The sequence below is a fragment of the Lepidochelys kempii genome, chromosome 25 (assembly GCF_965140265.1).
Source record: "Lepidochelys kempii isolate rLepKem1 chromosome 25, rLepKem1.hap2, whole genome shotgun sequence".
NCBI lineage: Eukaryota > Metazoa > Chordata > Testudines > Cheloniidae > Lepidochelys > Lepidochelys kempii.
Genome location: NC_133280.1, coordinates 15,437,706 through 15,458,694, shown reverse-complemented (window position 1 = coordinate 15,458,694; position 20,989 = coordinate 15,437,706). Strand labels below are relative to the sequence as shown.

The 20,989-nt window shown below is 46.2% G+C and overlaps 1 protein-coding gene across 1 annotated transcript in view; it reads left to right on the top strand.

Moving 5' to 3' along the window:
* CRTC1 (CREB regulated transcription coactivator 1) overlaps positions 1–18,380 on the top strand; it is a 134,653-nt gene extending 116,273 nt beyond the window's left edge. The window contains exon 16 of the transcript XR_012156180.1: positions 16,920–18,380. The gene's annotated coding sequence lies outside the window, so the exon portion shown is untranslated. The remainder of the gene's footprint in view (positions 1–16,919) is intronic.
* Positions 18,381–20,989: the final 2,609 nt, after the last annotated feature.

Below are 20,989 nucleotides of genomic sequence, written 5' to 3'. Positions count from 1 at the left end.
GCCACACAGCAGCCTCACTGGCAGAGGTCTCCCAAGTTCCAGTCCAGTGCCATTTTCTCTAAGGCCAGTCCTGGGACTGAGACAACATTAGAGGGCTTGATTGTTCAGCAGCTGAAGAGCTGCATTAAATTGCAGACCAATCAGATCACTGAGATCGGCAAAAAAAGAAAAGTAATTTATAATTTAACAGTCAGATACACAGGCAGAGGTGGTGCGAGGGGACGGTTTGTGCAGGCTCTAGCCACCTCAAAATTTGCCTTACTCCCCGCCCTTCCCGTAACCACCCCTCCCAGAGCAAAGGCCAAATGTTGCACAGAAGTAAGGGTGGCATGGTATGGCATTGCAATGCTATGGCGACTGCTGCAGTTCTTCACAGCTGGGCAGCCGCCACGCTCTGGCCGCCCGGCTCGGAAGGCAGTGCCTTAGCCGGCAGCAGTGCAGAAGCAAGGGTGGCAGTGGGACGCTTGGTCTGCTGGGAAAAATGATATTGGCGAAGTTTCTTTATGCCCCCACCTCCCCCCTCCAGTATTAAACAATAACTATTTAAAAAAATAACTTTTCTGCTTATCACAATCATTTGATAAAAATGTGTTTTAGTCTTCATTTAAAAGTGGCGAGAAAAGGTAAGTTCATTTTAAACGGTAGGATTATAAATTTAGCATTGAAAATTGTGTTTGTGTTTTTAATTTCTATGGGGGGGCACTCAGAGGCTTGCTGTGTGAAAGGGCTCGCCAATGCAAAATCCACTGCTCTACTGTCTGTTAGATGTAGGTGCTCATCACACACTGAAAACTATCAGGACTAAATACAGGTACACACAGCCAGACATGCTGTTGATAAAAAAAGAAAAAAACACCAACAATGCAAACAAAAACAAACAAAACAAAAAAAAGAAAGCTTGCAGCAGATCTCCAGCCTGCCTCCATGGTTTATATCACACTCTCCTATTCCATAGGGTCTGCCATCTGCCCCACATTAATGGAGGTGAGAGCCTGAAGATCTCTGAAGTCTGGGTCTGATGCTGCTTCCATTTAAATCAATGACAAAACTCCCATTGACTTTAATGGCACAAGATCAAGCCTAAATAGCATGTGTGTGTGTCATGCCTTGTGGCAAATTACTTTTAGGCATAACTTGACCATTTGTTTTTCCTGTTCTCCCCTATCCTATTCTTGGAGTCTGAATAAGATGAGTATTGCCACCTGCCCGAATTTTTTTTAAATAAAGTCTTGTCATATCACTGTGGTGTGATGTTCCGTCATGTGACAATGGAATCTGTGCAGTGGGGCAAGGTGATGCAGTGTCATGCCATGATCGATCCCTGGGTCACGTTGCTGCATCCCAGGCTACAAAGTGGCACCAGCTTGAAGCAAGATTTTGCAGTCCTGCGTGGCCCAACTTCGCAGCCACCTGTGGCTTATTCCTGTAGCACAAGAGTTCCATTCCACTGTTCATGATATAACAGGTTTTCCTTGGAATTGTCCTGCATGGGAAGCAGGGAGGTAGATTGGGGCAGGGAGGTAGAGAGCTCAGGGTAATGCTATTGACATTACAGAGATACGTAACAAGAGTGAAACTCCTGGAAGATGAGGATTTTAAAAGTTATATTTGAAAATGTCCCCTGTATGAAAGTCCCATTTTTCAAGGGAACATTGATTGATTTTCACCCTCCGGACTTTCTTAAATTTTTTTAGAAGGATTGACTATGCACCATCACAAAGTTACGGTGTATAGGTAGCTATAGAGTGCCAGCTGTATCCTCCTGAAAAAGGACGATGAAACATATATGTGTCTATTCGAAACTAAAATAAGGAGAGAGTCCCTCCAACATCTGAGGAAGAATTCCCATAAATAAAACAACACATTCAAATTCTCTTTGTCCTCGTCAACTCTTAGCCTCCAGCCAAATGTAAGAATCAAAATTAGCATGACTTGACTGGGAATTATTCAGTGTTGTCCCGTTGTATAGAGAGTGTGTAGCCTATACACTTCTCTATGGAGTAGGTGACATTTGTAATCCATCAATTGCAAGGCAAGACAGAAAAGTGTTGTACAGACAAAGGCTTTATTTTATTTTGTAAAGGGAATTCAATCTGTGCTGGCGAAAGGTGCCTGAATGAAAACCCTGGAGACTGAATCCGCTCTTTATCCACAGAGCCAGAACCGCACAGGCTGTGCGTGCTTCCTCAGACAGGCCACCTACTTCAGTCCCTCTGATGCACTTATTTGGTGGTGTCTCTGCTGAGACAACCAGCAAGGGAGCCAATTAGTACTAATTGAGAGAGAGAGTGTCATTTGTGGGGTGTCCACTAGGCAATGGACTCTGAACTCATTTCACATCAGGACCACTAAACAATAACTTTCCATCATTACTGCCCTCCAGGGTCAAACTCACACCAGTGATCTAAAGGGGAAAGAAGTTCCATCTCTCACTACCAATTTCCTGAAGCCTTGGATGTTCCCCAAGAATCACCGGGGAGCTCTGCATTTGAGAGGATCCCTTGCTGTCTTAGGTACTCACCATAGTATCTGAAAAAGCGGCAAAGAGTCCTGTAGCACCTTATAGACTATCAGGTGTATTGGAGCAGGAGCTTTTGTGGGTGAACACCCACTTCGTCGCATGCATGTAGTGGAAATTTCCAGAGGCAGGTATAAATATGCAGGAAAGAATCAGGCTCGGGATAACGAGGTTAGTGCGATCAGGGAGGATGAGGCCCTCTTCTAGCAGTTGAGGTGTGAACACCGAGGGAGGAGAAACTGCTTTTGTAGCTGGCGAGCCAGTCACAGTCTGTGTTTACTCCTGAGCCGATGGGGGTCAAATTTGCAAATGAACTGAAGCTCAGCAGTTTCTCTTTGAAGTCTGGTCCTGACGGTTTTTTGCTGCAGGACGGCTACCTTTAAATCTGCTAGTGTGTGTCCAGGGAGGCTGAAGTGTTCTCCTACAGGTTTTTATATATTGCCTTTCCTAATATCTGATTTGTGTCCATTTATCCTAGTGTCTGAGCATCTCCCAATCCTTAACATATTTATCCTCACAACATCCCCATGAGGCAGGGCCAGGTTATGGTACCTGTTTGGAAAATGGGGAAACTGAGGCACAGAGAGACAGAGTGATTTGACCAAGGTCACAAGGAGTTTGTAGCAGAGCAGGGAACAGACCCTGGGTCCTCCCGAGGCCTAAGCTACTGCTGTAACCACTGAGCCACCCTTCCTCTTCTTATGCTTAGTACATGATTCCCAGCAGCTGGCAGAGCTGATGAACATTAGTCAGCACACTCGACCCTAACAAAGGCAATGGAATATTGATTGAGCACCCTCACCCACACACCTGCAACTTTTCCAGGAGAGGATATTAGCTTGCAAAGGATGTCTCAGTAGCCAGGAGGATGAGTCACTGAGAAGGGACTGACAGGAGAAAGCACAGATTTCAGGGCGGATGGGGAATGAGGTGTCTGACTCTCTGGGAGAAAGAAAAAGAAACAAAGGGAAAAGGAGCAAAGATTCCTTCACTAACTCTACTCTTCAGCAGTATAAAATATATGGAGCCAGTGACAGCCCCAGAGTCCAGCTATATCCGAACTGCAGAGATCCTGAGCCATGGCTCAGCAGGGAGTCTGGATCAGGCTAAACTAGACCAGCCAATGGCTGTGGAAGTCCAAATCTCTGCTGAATGTGTTAATTCTAACCCCCCGGTGTAGGAGGAACATCTGTCTATTGCTCCAGAGTTAGTGCACTGCTTGCAGCATACCTGCCTTCCTTCCGAGGAAATGAAGGAGCCCGAGATTTCCTCTCATCTGACTCACTGCGCCCACCCTGGGTTTCTCTCTGACATGGCAAAAAGTTGACAAATTTGAATATAAAGGAAGAAATCAGCAAGAGAATGATCCCTGTTTTAAATAGGCTCAATGGTGGTCTTGGGAACTGCTTTCTCCACTGCTTGACTGGCTCCTCTCTCTTCTGGTCAGTCAGGGTCACTGCCAAGCTCTGCCAGCGTGAAATGTCACCTGGGAGAGGGAACCCCCAAGCCGCTGATGCCAGTGAACCGCTCTGCTCAGAGGCTGCTGGGAGTGGGAGGTGGCTGGGGTCTATATAACCAGGTGTAGGTCCTTGCAGAGGAGAACAGAAGGAGAAGGTGAGGCAATACCCACGAAGACTGAAATGCTGGAAGAGTGCCAAGGGGGAAAGCAGCTCCAGAAAGGGCCTGGAGGAGAGAATCATCTTGTGGAAAAAGGTACTGAGTTTGGGGAGAATTGGGCACCTGGGCCCTGCCTCCATAGGAAACTTTGGACTTGCCTGTGAGGTAAGAGAACTTATGGGGAAATGAGACTAAAGACTCTGGGTGTCGATGAAGACAAACTGGATATTGATACATCCTTTATTAGTGTCATGCCCCTCAGGCATACACCCAGGGTGGTGAGGCACCTCCCCATCGCCTGCCCTTAGCGTGTAGCAGCCTTGTCCGTGCCTGCTGTGGATCCGCTCCCTGAATCCACCAGTCTTGCAATGCAAGCTCTACCAGGCCTCGTTCTCTCTGGACAGGTATTGACAGGCACACACCAACCTCTGAATATTCCGCATGTTCCCTGCAGCATCCAGCCCCTGAACACTCCCAAATTACCAGGATCGCTGTTCCCAAAAGAACAGTAGGTTCCAGCTTGTACGATTCAGTTCAGGACCAGCACCTTGCTCAACACCGCAGCACTTCGATTTATCTATAGAGAAAATGCTTGTTTGTTATCAGTGATTAGAGAGTCAGGTAGTAATGAGTAAGAATATTGGAAAAAGAATCAAAATCATAACGTGCTTTCTAGAGACTCAATTTAACCAACAGATTAACCTCCTGTCTGAAGAAGTTTTTTCTCACCCAAAGCCCGTGGCTTAGCGGAACACTTTTAGTAAGGCATGCAATCATTCACTTGCATACCTCAGGTGATCCAAAATGGCACCCTCCAAGCAGGATGACCTTGCATGCATGCTGTGCAGAGGATGCCCGTGTGCTCTACAGAAGAGCATCCTCCATGGGGGCAAGATGGAATAGTCCGGCGGGCCAGATCTGGGCCGTGGGCCACCAATTGAACAAAGCACAGCCGCTTGAGCATATAGGGCCTACCTTGCACGCCAGTGCCCAAAGTTCTTATCAGTGTTTTGACCAAGCCTGGCTGAGGCCCCTCTTCATGAAGCAAAACCACTGTCGTCCTCCTACTTCCTCAGTGCAGGGTGTCTGGGAGTCTTCTCTGGCCCCACCCAAACATAGCCAAGCAAACCTCTGATAAGGTGCTTCCTCCCCTGCTGTTTCTCTCCCTCTCTTGGTTCCTTTGTCCAAAGATCTTACAAACCTGCATTTGCATTCGGTTCAAACTGGTGATAAGAAGCCTGTTGTGAATGAGCCAGTACTCAGTTTACACATGAACAGATAGATGAACAAACATCTCTTGTCTGACAGCAAACCTGCTTTTCACCTTTGCTGGTGATGAGAACCTACAGACTTTAAGGATATATTTTATTCACGTGTACACACACCCACCCACCCCCTCCTTACATGGTATCTGTACATAGATTCCACAGTGATTTTGTTGACCAGAGTGACACAGGCATTTATCAAAGATTCTTTGATGCACCAGACCCACGAGATGCCTGGAACCCCTCTGCAGCCCCTTGGTAGGTGGCATTAAGAGGTTCTTGGGTCCCAATAAGTACTAGTACACTCTCTCAGGTGTGTCTTCTCCCACCACCCTTTTTGCTGGGGTCAAGTCATCCTGGCCCATTAGGCAACAGCTTGGTGATATTTGGGGTTGGCTGGAAGCCCAACTCGCCCTAGAGATTGTCGGCCAGACTCTCTAGGGTGTTGACTCAAAGTTCATCATGAGAAATCTCCTGCAAAGCACAAATCTCAGACTAGAAACCTGATATTAAGTGTGGTGGCCTAGATGTTTGGACTCTTCACAAGCCCGAGGACAAGAGGGTGGTCGGGGGATTTTAGAAGCCTACAGACTTCCCACAATTCCCCCTTAATCATGCCTTGTCCTCAATTTAACCCTGCAGGATGAGAGACTCTTGCTCCCTGGGAAGGTTCAGGTTCTGGAGACCAGAGGACTGGAAAGCAGTGATGTGCTCTGGCCATGGAGAGCCTTGGTGCTTGTTTTCCCGCAAACCCGCCCCCCCCCGCCCCCCCCCCGGCCCGTTTCCTCTCAAGTAGCACATTGTAATGAGGCTTGCAGATGGGGATGTGAAATGCTGCCAGAGCGCCTCTTCCCCACCACCACCCTGCTCAAACCTATCTCCAGCATATGCTGTAATCACACACCCAGGAGAGCAGTTAAAAGCCTTACAGGAAACATCTGACATTTTTTCCTTTGCTATTCATGCCATTTTCTATTAAGGACCATAAAGGCTTCTAACATTGGATTAAACTCATTTGCAACAATGAGCTACTCCTGTTCCAAGGGCCAGCAGGAGCTCAGGCTTGCTGGGGAGGGAGGGAAATCGGGGGAACTGGGATAACTAGTTGACCTGGACTAGGAAAAAAGAAGATGACGAAGAGCCACTCTCTCCGAAAGGAGATGCAAACTGCTGGTGTGGTTAAGGCTGCATGCTTTGCTGGGAGAAGTTTGCCCCAGGGCTAGGAGCAGGCACCATTTTCAGCATGCAGTAAAACTATTTGGCAGTGGCTTCTCTTTTGGGTCCCTTCATTTCCCAGAAGCCACCTCCTCTACCCTTAGGACAAACGACACAGTTTACTGACTGCTTTCCACTTGTTGGCTCGGTGCCCAATGAACAAGCGGTCACTTCCCAACACTTCCGTGGATTTGGCAGAGTTCAAAACAGTTGCTCTAAGCAAGCTCTTATTTGAAAAGTGATGTATGTAATGCATCTAGGCAGACAAAGCCTCCTGATGTGTCATGAAATGGTCTTTAGCAAAGGTGTTAACAGGAATTCTCTCCTACAAGAGGGACTGGAACTGCTCAGGGCTCTGAGCTCACACACTTAAACTTGTACATCATGTCTCCAGCCTCAGTATCTGAGGGACAACAACATTTCTTATGGAGCTTTCATCAGATCTTTTATTAAACACACAAGTACCTAGTGTTGACCCCACTAGAGGCAAGATGCCAAATTTGATGGACCCAAGTTTGATGTCCTAGGGCAGGGGTGGGCAAACTTTCTGGCCTGAGGGCCACATCGGGCTATAGCAATCGGAAGGCGGGCCATGAATGCTCAATAAATTGGGGTTGGGGTGCAGAAGGGGGTGAGGGCTCTGGCTGGGTGTGCGGGCTCCAGGGTGGGGTCAGAAATGAGGAGTTTGGGATGTATGAGGGGGCTCCAGACTGGAGCAGGGGGGTGCAGTGTGAGGGCTCTGGGCGGGGGTGCAGGCTCTGGGGGGGAGCTGGAGATGAGGGTTTAGGGTATAGGAGGGTGCTCCAGGCTGGGACCGAGGGGTTTGGAGGGCTGAAGCTGTGGGCTCTGGGGTAGGGTGGAGGATGAGGGGTTTGGGGTGCCAAAGGGTGCTCCAGGCTGGGACCAAGGGGTTTGGAGGGTGGGAAGGGGATCAGAGCTGGGGCAGAGGGTTGGGGCATGGGGGGGGCTCATGGGTGCAGGCTCAGGGTAGCGCTTACCTCAAGCAGGTCCCAGAAGCAGGGCATGTCCCCCCACCAGCTCCTATGTGGAGGCATGACCAGGCGGCTCTGCTGTGTGCTGCCCCGTCCGCAGGCACCGCCCTTGCACAGTTCCTGGCCAATGGGAGCTGTGGGGGCAGTGTGCAGAGTGGAGCCCCCTGGCTGCCTGTATGCCTCCCTTTTCTACAGGGCTTTTTAGCTTGCAGGATCCCAAAGGATTTGACAAACTGTGCATATATACCACCACCAAAACACAGCCATCTTTGGTATGGGGAGAAGCTTCCAGTACCCAGCAGAGTGCTGAACAGAGGGGAGAGGGGAACATCTGGCCAGTGATGCTGGAGCAAACCTTACCTCTTCTTGGTAAGAGCCAAGGAATGGTTAGTGTCCATTCACAACAGACAGCCTCTGTTTCTAAGACACACACACACAGGAAACTGCATGAAATTCAAATCCTCTGCCTTGGAAAGATGAAGTGGTGAACTAATTCCAGCATTTTGAATCAGTGGTTCCAGCAACTATGTTTCACACAGACCACAAAGCTGTCCCCTCTAACTGTGATCTTCCCTATGGAACACCAGGAAAGTCTACACACTATGCTTTATAACTGCACACGGGGTACATGCCCCCTGAACATCTATACCACAATAGTCTTCAAACTTTTCAAAGCGTTGACCAAATCTTAATGAAGAATTGGTTTTGGATATTTCCTCTCATTAGCATTCACAGGGCCCACTTTTTCATGCTTACATAACATCCCTGTGGCAACCAGTGATCTTACTTATCTGGAAAAGAAACCCCAGGAAAAGATGTAATGTATGTTTAGCCACCCAATACAGGTTAGCAGCTGGAGGTGAGGAGGGACAGCAGCGTACAACCAGCCAGCTCCTTGCAGACTGCCAGTGACCACTTGCTTGGGAACCGCTGTTCTAGATGTCTAAACTGCCGTCAGATCTTCCAAGAGATGTAACCCTCTTTGGTGCCTGCAGTTGGAATTAGCCTGCATTAAGAGGGGAGAAAGGATATACCACATGGTACCTCTAGACTGCCCTTGCTGATATTCTTAGTTGGGGGATGCCATGAAGTGTAAATCTGCAAACTAAAGCAAGTACAACATGGCACCCTCCAACTCCCTGGAAGAGTCAAAAAACTTAGAATCGCATGGCTAACAGTTAGGGAACACAACCCAAAATTTTACTCTTGGTATCTAAACAATCTAGGTGCAGAGCCTGCCTGCCAAATATCTCCAGCAATGAAGAAAAGGTAGAGATCGGGGCTTGGAGGCAGATGGTACAATTCGTATCTCCTCAGATGTCTATCCCTCACACAAGTAAAATTACCTGCATAGCCTTCTAAATCTACTGCTCCAGATTCATGAAGTGGATAACATCCCAGACATTCTGAATCTCTCCCCACACCCTACTCTCACCACTTGCTCTTTTTAATTTGAGAGCTGGGAAATCATGGGCTCAGAAGTCTAGATCTTCTTTTTTTCAGCACAGCTCAGTCCAGTGGGTCTGGATTGCATAACTTTCTGTGGGTTTGGAGGGGGATGCATAACTCAAGCCTGTTTTCACCACTTTTTTTTTCACAAGGCTTTAACCACATATAATTTTCCTGCCTTCTGAAGAAAACACACACACTTTGTCTATTTCCAGGAAAGTGGGATTTTCTGGCATTAAATTTCACGTCGTTAATGGGACTGATCACACGATCCTTACTTTTTAGTTTAATGTCTGCCTTCCCCCAACATCTTTTTCTTTCTTACTCTCTTATCCTACTGCCTGAAGGAGCAAGTAGCCAATAAATTCTTTCTCTTTGAAGCAGTCACTAGAATGGACTCTAGAAAAGTCTCCTTTCTATTGAAAAAAATTTAATATTTTCTGGATACCTTCAGTTCACAGCATCCAGTATGGAAAGAGGGTAGGGAAGGACCAAGGGAGCAGAGTCTAGTTCCAAATATCAGCCCTTAGAATAAGCAGGGTTAAGGTCTCTTGACGAGACCAAATACAGCACAGGTAGTTCTACGACGCAGCATAGCTTCGCTGATCAACATGGAGCACGGCATTCTGTTACCTCTCTTTATGAAAGATTAGGGAAGGTTTTTATCGGCTCCCTTTCATGCAAATGTGGCCCATGGACTCCTGGTAAGTAATCAATGCAATCATCAATTGTGCCAGAGTTTTGGGAGCCCCTGTTCTGCAAACCACCTTCATGGAGTGGCCTTTCCTTAGTTTTGTCTGTTAACTTTAATGCTCACAGTGCTGACCTGGAGATTGGAGTCCTTCTGTCCTCCAAGAACAGCAATATAGTAGTCTTGCCTCAAGTCATAAACCCCTCTTCACCAAACTGGATACGCACTGAGGCAGCTGACTACAGGGCCCACCTGCACTGGATTTTGCAGTGTGGACACTCAACAACTAGGAACTGGATTGAGAGATTTTGGGGGGTTATTTTTAAGATTACCTTTAGGGAACTAACAAAACCATACTCAGAGGAACTCCAAACACTACCTTGCATAAGCTGGATTGACTGCCCCAGCCCCCAGAGCTTCATTACAGTAACAAGACAGTAACAACACAGGGAAACCAAGATCAGAGGAGAAATTCTATGAAATGAGGAGAAAGCATTTTATGAATTGCCATGGAAATTCTTCAGGTGCAAGTGCTTGCTGGAGTTGCTATGGAAATGGGAGGTTCATGGGGAGTGCTACACACACAAAGCTACACCTTGCCCAAACAACTTGGCAGGACCATATGCTGCAGGATCCTGGTTAGTACATGGTAGAATTACAATCTCAAGGATCAATCAATCAGTTTGGGACCGTAGCAGAGCCTCAGTCTTGCAGGTTACATTTTTCCTTGTATGTTCTGGTGGGAGGCTACTTGAAAGATTTTTTTGCAAAGAGGACTTAGTGATGGAGCGCCTCCTTCCCAGAAACTGTTTAGGGCCTCCACCAGCCATCCCAAAAACTTAAACCTCTTAAGAAGTTTAGAGTCCTCAAGAACATGTGTGGAAGTGTAAAACCCGGTGTCCTTGACAGAGGCCCTGTTACACCACGAGGGGGCAGTTTGCCACAGTACTTGCTCCTTACCCGTGTTTGCCTGTGGGATTCTGCAGGTCCCTGTCAAAGACACAGCTGTCGTAGGAATGAACAGACATCAGAGATGGTTACACGGCCCACGCCGTGGGAGTGGGGGAAGGACACAGCCATTGTCCTTGGACAAGGGCGCACTTCGTCTTTCCCACAAGAGAAATGCAGCTGGTTGCAAAGATGGAGTTTTAAAGAGAAACAACAGCACCGATCTACCCAGCTGAGCCCTCATTCACAGCTGGTTAGAAAATGGCATTGAATGATCAGAGTCACAATCATGCATAAGCATCCTCCTGCTCAGCCCTCAAAGCATGCAGGTGCTCTTCAGTAAGGTACCCAAAGCCACAGCATCTGCATGGCTGACGGGAACACTTGTGTTATCTGGCTGGAGCAACCTTAAAATTCTTATTAACCAGCAGGAGTCAGCTGGCCTCCAGAGTCTAAAATAGTGATTTAGTATAAAATGTGCGCAACGTTGTTTCTGTGAAACTGAGAATAAAGCTCCTAGCTGCCATTTCTCTCATGTGTGCTGCATAGCTGTAGCCGTGCTGGTCCCATGATGTCCGAGAGACGAGGTGGGGGAGGTATCCAATAAAAGATATGCCCTCAACCACCTTGTTTCTCTACCTTCACTAGTGACACACACCAATACGCCAGCGTGTGAGTTCCCCCTAGTGCTCCAGGCTGTCCTCTCACCTCACTGTGTGTTTCTTCTTCTGCAGTATTCATGATGCTTTACCTGTGATGGGATACTGGCGGTCTGTAATTTGGGCCTTTCTAAGTATCATTCACAATCTTGAGGAGAAAAATCCAGTCTGCAACATTCTCCAGGTGAAGACCACAATGCTTTTTCCCTGGAGAGGTGCACAAGACAGAGCACATCTGCACAGACTCACTAGTGACAGGCAGCCCTCCAGATCCTTGGAGCCTTGAGGCTTAGCCAAACTGCTCAAGTCTGCAAAAATATCAGACCAGAAACCATGCAAGAATGAGCTGGCCCTTCCTTCTCCTGGCCCACCTGGAGCTGTAGAGGCAGCCAAGCAGAAAAACAGCGAGGAAAAGCTTTTATTTATTTATTTTCAGCACTAAAAGATTCAGTGTGGCGGTTTGGGTGAAGATTCAGGACCGATTCCCATCTCATCAAAGCCACTTTGCCCATCCCAGGGTTAGATAGGCGCAAGAACCCACTCACCTCCAGCTCTCAGGCTTGCTCTAATTTTAATTCCATAAACAAACCCAGTGTTGGTCCCATGAACTCTGTTTCTAGACAAGGCTTCATCCCACAAAGGCCAATCTCCTCCAGCTAACCCAGCAGTCAGTTCCTCTTAGGAGTCTCGGCTACAGCCAAAACACCATGTGTCTAAGAGGTACTGAGTTCCTAACAAAGGCAGTAGAGGCCAAGCAGAGAAACACCTATCATGGGGTGAATTTGCGAGTCCTCTTTACGTGCCTTGTCTCTCCTCTACTTGACAGCTTTTCAGTCTTCTAGCCCTTCTCAGTGCCAGCCATTCCATCCACCACTTCTTTCAGCCAAACACACACAATTCAAGGAAACCATGCCTGAGCTGAACAACCAGCATGGTCACCAAAGATATAGTGAGAGACAGATTTTAATGGCAAAGCAGGAGTCAGAGGGAGGCTGAGGGGGGTGGTCTCTGCTTGACTTTTGACTTCTGCTTATATGAAAAACTAAAGCAAACAGATGGAGGTCAGCACGTCTCCTAGGGAAATTCCACTTACCCAGGAAAGTGGGTAGCAAGACCTGGGATTTCCCAGGAGATCTCCTGCCCCGTCCTAGCAGTGGACAGGTCTGACCCTACCTACTTTGTAAAATCTGATGAGATCACTGCTAGAGGTGACCTGCAGGCTTGTGCTTACATCTGGGAGCGGCTCCTTTACCTCAGAAATTGTCCTAGGGAGATCCAAGTTCCAGTTGTGCCCCCAGATTCTCCCTATAAAACACGGACTTATTTGCCATGTATTCCAGCTGGTGCTCTTTTCTTAAGTGAGGTTTGCGGTGGCCTCTAGTGGTACCCAGGAAGAACAGTCCCTGCTGTAACAGCACAAAAAGATCGATGCATGTCTAGTGTCTCCACCAAAGCAGACCAGCCACTCAGCCATGCACACTGTGCTACATGGGTGGGGGGAGTACCTGGAAGACAGTTACTCACAAAGAGTCCTGTGGCACCTTATAGACTAACAGACGTATTGGAGCATGAGCTTTCGTGGGTGAATACCCACGTCGTCGGATGCATGTAGACTACGTGCATCCGATGAAGTGGGTATTCACCCACGAAAGCTCATGCTCCAGTATGTCTGTTAGTCTATAAGGTGCCACAGGACTCTATGCTGCTTTTACAGATCCAGACTAACATACCTACCCCTCTGAAGCCAGTTACTCACAAGTAACTGGTTAAATTCCAGATGTTGGGATTAAAGAACCCATAAATTCAGACCAATTGTCTCCATAACTGGGTCAGAATGTTACAAAATCAGGTTCTCACATGACTTCTGGTGCTTCCCAATACCCATCAAGCCAGATATACCATAAGAACAACCCCTCCAAGTGGTATCTCAACATTTCTGCTTCCAGGAGAGCCAACAGGAGGAACACAATGTGTAGGGCAGAGGGAAAATAATCAACCACATTTTTCTAAGCTCCAGGGAAAAGGTTGAAGATCAGTTTGAGATTCTGGCAACCGTTCAGGTCAGTTCTTTATCTAAACCAGTTCTTCCATCTATCGTACTTTGCTCTCCCAGCGCATGACCTGAAAGCCTGAGCCAACATCCACATACCTTTGCAATAAGCATGCCAGCAGGCAGGCAACATCCCATGGCAAAGTCTGCTCACTTCTGGGAGAAGGATCCTCCAAGTTTTATTCCACCCACCAGTGTTCACACATCATGACAAAGGAGAGCTATAGATGCGCTCTAGGTAGGACCCATTTCCACCACTTATGTTAGAGTGACATGAAAAGCCACCCTGCCCTAGAATGAATGTGCAACTTCTGTGGTGTTCCTATCATTCCAGGATTTGGCTTCCAACTTCAAAACCAACAACGCATGGTCTGGTTGCAGATGAATGTATTTGTCAATTGAAAGGGATGCACCATCTCCCTCCCCTCCAAATTCCACTAATCCCCAGATCTGGGGGAGTTACTGAGTTTTGTTTTGGTGGGGTTTTTTGGTTTTTTTTTTAAATTGTTTCCAACTTCTGTTGGAGCCCTTTTCTCTTCTGCCCTGTGCGGCATTGAACTTTCTATGAGCCATCTGTTATATTGTGCAAGTTCCTCTCCTAATGCAGAAAGTATTTCCCCATGTCCTGATGTGTTTTGGCCAGTGGCCTGGTGTTGATCTTGGTCCACAGGCATCCACTGCCCAATGCATTCATATTACTCAACGTGAGGTGGTGATGTTGGGGAGGGGGGGAATTAAAGGCATTGTTCAAGTGCCACTTAGAATTATGGCTCTGCCAACCTTCCCTCAAGTTCCATTTGTGAGCCTGTCTTCCAATAGAATCACATGCAAATCTGTTGCTAGTAAGGTAGCCTATAATATATTAAATCCTTTGTCAGTGACCAGCATGCCATCTGTTTCCCAAAAATCTAACCACATGGTGCCTTCATTCTGCCTTGGTGCAGCATCTGAAACCACAAGTCATGGGAGGAGGTTATGAGGTCCAATTCAAGTTCAATGACATTTTCATCTCTTTTTAATAAATCTTTTCCAGCAACTGCATAAAAAGATTCTCTCCCCTTTTGTTTTTTCCATGTGACATAAACAAGGCTCCTGGATTTCTGGACCAGAGCTCAGCAACAGCTCTGAGTAATGCTTCTATTTGGTCATAAGTCAAGCCAGGTAATTTATTTTCTGGTACAGACAGCCCAAGTCTACAATGTCCCAGACTCTGTGATGAGTTACAGTGTTGCTACGGGCCCAGCTCAACAGCCAAGAAATGCAAACAGATTACTCCTAATTATGGAGCTTGCGCCAGCTACTGCTAAATGAGTCTCACAAGACACCCCTTGTAGTGTTTGCTGGCCCGTCTGTGGCATGACATGGAGGTTCCCTGCTTATGTTTCCATTTCTTCGTGGCACTTTTATTCCCTTTCCAGTCATTCGTTTACTGTTCGAGTGTCCTGCTTCCTCGTCTGGTTTATGGAACAACCAGGGACCCAGATGACCCAAAGGAAGATCAGGCTTTGAATAGCGCTTGGGGACTATTAGTGCTTCAGTTTCATTGGGGCTCAGAGATTGTCCCCAAAGGTCCCGCGTAGAACCATGCAAATCTACGGCTATCCACTTCATAGCCATGGATATCCATTTCTATGGATATCCGCAGGTCATGTGTGGGGATCACAGCTCGGATGTGGATACAGATTTTGTATCCACATGGGGCTGTAGTGTCAGGGTCCTCAAGAAAGGAATGAAAGTGTTGGGTGGGTCACATTGCATCAGTCTTTAGCAGCCCCTTGTTGCCAGTCCTTGTGCAGCAGCAGCATCTCCAAGGGGAATCTCTGTTCCTATGTGGCTGTGGCTCGGCCCTGACCAGTGGGATGTCAAATGGGGGCTGTCCATGAAAATCTCCCAAAAATGTTATGCAATTTAAAATCCACCCACCCCTGGTAACACTGAAAGAAACTTACGAAGTTAAGGACCCACCCACTCACTGATGCATTATGTAATGTATGGACAGCCCCATTATACTGGAAGGAGAGGTGCCAAACAGTGAACTAGGTGAAACAAGAGAACTAGGTGAAACCCTCAGTTAATATTCTGAAACACTGCTTCTGGGAGGCAGGGGAAAACCCACCGCAGTTCAGGTCCTGGCTCAGGAAGTTGATACGCCAGCCATCTGAGACATCCACTCTCACGAGTACAGTTAAAACCTTGGTTCTCACTGGGTTAGGGATCCTATCGAGTCCTGTTTGATCAAGTTCCATGCATGGCCCAGGTTCACTTTGGGAGAGCATGATTTCTGGGAGGCAATGCATGGCATACTGGAACCATTCATGACCTATATACAGAGCTGGTTTGGATCCCTCTCAAACCCACAACGTTCGGAGAGGTCAACATTCTGTAAGGGAAACACATTCTTTCCTCTGATAGTCAGCTTCCCCATCCCAAAACCACTCTGGCTTACAAATCCAATCTCCTGCTGTCCTGCACTGACCCTTGGGACATCAGGAATAATACATCCTAGGGGGATTGGCAGTTCTGTATTAGAAGGGCTTTCAGCCTGGCAAACCTGTATTGTAACTCCTTGTGTGCTCTCCTGCTTTCTCTCTCTCTCCCTCATCTCTAGCTTTGGTTTGTTGCGGGTTGGGAAGAAACAGCAACAGGACAACAGAGAACATCAGGATTAGCAATATTACTATGGTGTAGATGAGCTTACATTGATTTTTTGAAGATTTAACATCTGCAGAAGGAAAACATTTTGTTTACTTGGGGTCTGCGCTTATCTGAGGTGCCAGTCAAGAAGTCAGAACAGGTTGCACTAGACGGGGAATGTGTGGTCTGTATTAGCACATGCTATTGCAGCTGTACCAGTCCACCCATGTTGATTAAGGGATTATGGGATCAGGGCCTTAAGCTGTAGGCTCTTTGGGGCAAGGACTGCCCTAGATGCTTGTACAGTGTCTACCACAATGGGATTGGCAGTGCTAACTCAATACAAGTAATACTGACATGTCATACGATTAAATATACATTATTACATGTACAACTTGCAGAAGAGTTTAGATACAGGATTGGCAAACCCAGGGGCTAATACAGCTAATTAATGAACTCCTTGTATTATTTCATTTTTAACACAACTGCCAAATGAACAGATTTCGCCCACAGCAGGAGAAGGATATTTCCATTCTATGCATACATTCCAAGTAAAGATATTATTCAGTTACCCTCTAAGCTGAAACACAGCAACAACTAGTAATGAAAAATGCAGGGTGTGACTCAAAAAATACTGTTTTTCAAACGTAATTCGCTCTCTCAAGACGTCACTTGCAAAAGCCAAGTTTAGATTTAACCTCTGTGCAGACTACACCACATCAAAGTTAAAAACAAATCTCTAAGGCAGTCACAGATTTGAAGAGGAAAAAAGCTGTCTCCATAATCACAAATCATGTTGCTACAATTTGAAGTATTTACAACCTTAAATGAGACACCAAGGAGAATTTAAACCCACTATTCTTATTTTCTTTCCTCCACAGAAACGGAAGGGAGAAACACAGATGATCCATCAGCTCTTGAAATTCAAACAAACATAAAAACCCTGTATGTGGTGTCAGGTTCTACATTACGCTGATATAACCTCACTGCTCACCATCTGCTCAGATAAGTGCCCAGAAATTAAAACAAAGAAAATATACAGTCTCTTAGTGAATCAAGAACTTTTAAAAATTGTTTTTAAACTCAGATAAGACTAGCTTGTTGGTTTTTTTTTAAATCCCACTTGAAGAACCTGTGATTCCCCTTTGGAAAACTGAATATTTTCAGACAATTCTGCTTCATTCCCATATATTTTTCTATGCAATAGACCTTGTACAAAGAGCTAACTTTGGTGGGCAACAGCTTCTCTCAAGCTACTACTTGAAAGTATCCCCAATATTTCCAGTAAATTCCCTTGAACCTTAAAGGGCCAGTCCTTTCTGGTAGCAAACTGATTTTTGGCAATCACTTAAAAGAAGACCATTCCATAATTCAGTTCACCCAATTTTAACTAGAGAGATGTGGACAAAACTTGTATGTTTATTCTTGAGGAGTTTCTTCCACTTTCGTTCCCTAATTTAAGAACTGTTTTAACACTGTGATTGCTTGGGATGAGGCTTGAACCTACTGATTTACAGACAGGAGTAAGTGGAGTACAACTAGCAGGAAAGCTGTAGCATGTCCTCAAACAGTTCCGGGTGGAGGTTGTCCCCTAAAGAGTTACTCAATTTTTAAACAGGCTGAAGGAGCACTCTCCTATGAGACCTCTGGTTGCTAGCAGACACGTTTTACTTGTGATGGTCACCAGGAACTCCTGGGTGGGAGCTGTTTAATTATGCTACGCAGATATTTACTTATTCCCCAACTTTGGGAAACCTCTGAACAGTGGCATCTGCTCCTGTGCAGATGCTCAGTTATTCCATAGCTTTCACTTGAGAGGGGGATAATGAGAATTTGTTTAAAAGGATATTGCTGGGGTGTGGGGGAATCCTATATTGAAAGAAATATTTCCCTGCATTCCTAATATTTTTAAAACTAACTTGACTTCACAGTTTATGCTCTTTGTTAACATGTTCTCAGTCCCTGCCCTTGGAAAGTGAAATTAAATCAGTCAGAGAGTTTAAGGCCAAAAGGGACCATCGGATCATCTAGTCTGACCTCCTGTCTATCACAGACTATCAGGACCACTCCATACCCACACACTAAACCCAACACCTGAAATTAGACCAAAGTATCACAGCCCACAAGAGACTAGACTATTACATGCCCCATAGAACTGGAGGGACTGAGGTACACCAGTATGCAACACTCTGTATTTATAACAAGTTTCATTTACTGGCATAATTACTACATGCCTTTTGATGGCACTCCTCACCATAGTGCCTAGGCACTGTTATGTATACATAGGTCAGTGGTTCCCAAACTTGTCCCGCCACTTGTGCGGGGAAAGCCCCTGGCAGGCCGGGCCGGTTTGTTTACTTGCCGCGTCCACAGGTTTGGCCGATTGTGGCTCCCAGTGGCCGCGGTTTGCTGCTCCAGGCCAATGGGAGCTTCTGGAAGCAGCGGCCAGTATGTCCCTTGGCCTGCACCGCTTCCAGCAGCTGCCATTGGCCTGGAGCAGCGAACCGCAGCCCCCGGGAGCCGCCATCAGCCGAACCTGCGGACGCAGCAGGTAAACAAACCGGCCTGGTCCGCCGGGGCTTTCCCTGTACAAGTGGCAGAACAAGTTTGGGAACCACTGACACAGATAAATTTCAAAGACAATGATCCTTCAGGAGATCAACTAGCTTTCAAGATCTCTTTCCTCCCTTCCTCCTTGCCCACATTTTTAAAGTGACTTACTTGTGACTGGCTTCAGGAGCACCTTCCATGGCCATGTTGTAGCTAGGGGAATCCCTTTGGAAGAGAGAATTCTTACACCACATTGCAGGCTGCAAGATCTCAGGTGGAAGAAAGTTCCACTGGAATGGGCTCTGCTCCACTGCTGGGGCCTCTGAGAACACAGCTGGGCTACATCTGCTATTATGATGTTCAGGTTTCCAATGCTCTAGGGAAACTTTTGCATTCACAAAGATATCTGTTTTCATGGAAATGAGTTTAGTTCAAGAAAACATCTTTTGTAAAGCCCTTTTCATACAAAACTTAAATGTTCAGCCTAAAGATACTTTTAATGTTTTGTTGCTCTGAAGGGTCACAGGTTCAGTATTGTGCTCTGTATAGTTATAATGCAAAATTAAATATCTTTATTTCAGCTTCTCTCATAACTGCAGATAAACACAAAACCCTTCTCCCTATAATATTATAGTGACTATTAACCAAAAATGGTATATAAAAGGGTGATATCATTCTTATTTCTGTTGGTGAACCGTTTTACTCTCTGAGCAGATTAACACAGAAAATATAGGTTTCAGAGTAACAGCCGTGTTAGTCTGTATTCGCAAAAAGAAAAGGAGGACTTGTGGCACCTTAAAGACTAACCAATTTATTTGAGCATAAGCTTTCGTGAGCTACAGCTCACTTCATCTGATGCATACTGTGGAAACTGCAGAAGACATTATATACACAGATATTGTTTCATGGTCTCTGTGTATATAATGTCTTCTGCAGTTTCCACAGTATGCATCCGATGAAGTGAGCTGTAGCTCACGAAAGCTTATGCACAGAAAATATATTGGCTTCAATGGGTTTACCACAGAGATGATTTTAGCTCACCATTCTTAGCAAAACAAATTTGCTTTGAGAAAGGCTCTTCATATTTCTGAGGCTGTTTTTAGAACTAATCAAGAGAGAAGCACAGAAGGGATTTATACCAGCGTGCATATGAAATTAATTGAAACAAGGATCACCATCCATTCATAAAACACTTAGATGACAGTGGATAGCATTTGATATGAAGAACCAAATAACATTCAGATAAGATGCAGGTGGGGATGCAAACTGAAAAAAGTGAGGGTATTCAGAAATCAGGGGGTTGGACCAGTTTTACCTGCCTGCTACCCAAGTAGCAGCTTGGCCCCCAAACATGTTGCATCTCAAATTTCAAAGATTGGTGGCACCAGCATTCACAGGCATTGTGAAAACTGAAGGCAGTCAAACAGGTCCACCCGCTAGAGGCCCCACTCCTGCAACAGAGTGCTGGGTATATCTGCACACAGTTAGTTTCCATAGGGGAGCTTAGGTCATCAGTTCAAATCCAGATCAGGTTGGTAGTGATTAAAAGTTGTTTGACTGGTCAGTGATCCTTACAGGAAATTGGTTGATGAATCTTGTTCAGCTCCCAGGGGCTAAGTGTCTAGAACCCGAACGAGCAAGCTCAGCAGAAGGGCCAAGGTTTGTATAGGCTATGGAGACTGAACTGCCTTTTTATATCCTTACAGGGGCAGTATGAGAGCACGTTCACATGGCGGGGATGCAGCCAAGAAGCTTCCACTGCCTATATAGTACCCATAAACATGGGGCATCACTCTCTCGATCTGCCCTTCACCAGAAGTCAATGAACCACAACAGGTATTGAAAACCCCCAGGGGGAGCGATCAGAAAGGGGAAACAGCTTCTTCACTCTGTTGTTGGTTTCTCTGGTTCTGGTGGATCTTCTCCAGGGCTGTCCAGTTCAAAAGGAAGACACAGAGTGAGGCATCCAAAGAAATTTCTATGCTCTCTGTCTGCTAGGAACATGTACATATTCACTTGTATTCAGTAGACCCACCCTGATTTTGGAATTTGTTTTTATATATATATATATATATATAATGTGCACACGCACGCTGATGCAGCTAACACAACAGAGCCATTTACTGACTAAGGGTATATTTTTCAAAATGCTTAAGTCCCATCTGCAAAAGTGACAGGCTCTTAAGCACCCAAGTCACTTTTCAAAATGGGAATTAGGGTAAAATCTTCAGAAATGCCAAAATAACTTGATCATATCACTCCTATAAATAGTCCCACCCTCTCCCCACTTAGCCAAGCAATTGCCCTGCCTCCTGGGACAAGCTGTGAGGATGAATGTTCCGCAGCACCCACAACCGCACCGGACTATTCATCTGGGCCTCATTGGACTCCTAAACATCTG